Here is a 1,093-nt window from a genome sequence, read left to right on the forward strand (position 1 = left end):
TTAAACTCAACTGATCTAGTCCAATTATCATTGAATACGAATAGTATATTAACAAATGTCTCAATTTAAATAATAAAGGTGGCGCAAAACTAATGTCATTATTTGGATTGGCTGCCGTTTTGTTATAAATGAAAAAAAAAGAGCTCTGTTTTTATCAAAAGTTTATTTGAAAGTTTAAAATTGGTAAAAAAAACTCCAAAGGTTCAAATCTCCAAAACGGGAGATCACTCGAGCTGGAAATTGGTGTCTCAAAATCTCCATAGTTTCCACTTGTTGACAACTAATCCACTATATATCTACATCATAAATGTCAAAGCACAGTGACATTTGGCGCCATCTGCAAAAATGGCAGCCAATTCAAATCATGACATTACTTTTGCGCCATCTTGTATATATATATATTTGCGTCAAATAACTAGAATCTTTTGGGTTTGAATCCATTTTCATGACTTTTTACGATCAGTTTGCGCAGTGTGTGTGATTTTGTGATCGGTTTATCAGAATGTAGCGTAAAACCGTTTCACATTCGCGCGAGAGATTCACGGATAAAATATAGTCGTGAAATGTTTATTACGTCTTTATTACATGTCTTCTTTTTTTTTGTCGACGTTCTCCCCCTAGATGGAAGTCCATAAAGGATACGGAAGTTACGTTTCCTGATGATATTGCAATATAGTGGAAGTATATATGATATAGATGGAGTTGGTTTTGCGGTATTATTTTAATAATTGCGAACGTTTTGATGAGAATTAGCGATAACGAAGTGGACTTGAGGGTATTATGCTAAACGGGTTTGTAGAGAAAATTTCGCATTTACATTAGAATGCGGTGTAAATGAACGTGCGTTCAAATATATATGTTGTTTCCACGTAAGTGTATACTCATTTGTTTACACTAAGTGTGTATGGGTTTAAGGAGATTTCCTTGGGAAATTTCACGAGCTGACGGGTTTTCCTCGTTATTCAATGTACGAGTGTGTGTGTGTGTGTATTTGTAGATATAATACAGATTAATGTATACAGTGGAGATTAATGCATACACAGAGCAGGCCAGGTCAAACTTGGGTTTGCATACATATATACGTCTGTGTGTG

The sequence above is a fragment of the Nicrophorus vespilloides genome, unplaced genomic scaffold (assembly GCF_001412225.1).
Source record: "Nicrophorus vespilloides isolate i.1.1-1 unplaced genomic scaffold, Nicve_v1.0, whole genome shotgun sequence".
Classification (NCBI taxonomy): domain Eukaryota; kingdom Metazoa; phylum Arthropoda; class Insecta; order Coleoptera; family Silphidae; genus Nicrophorus; species Nicrophorus vespilloides.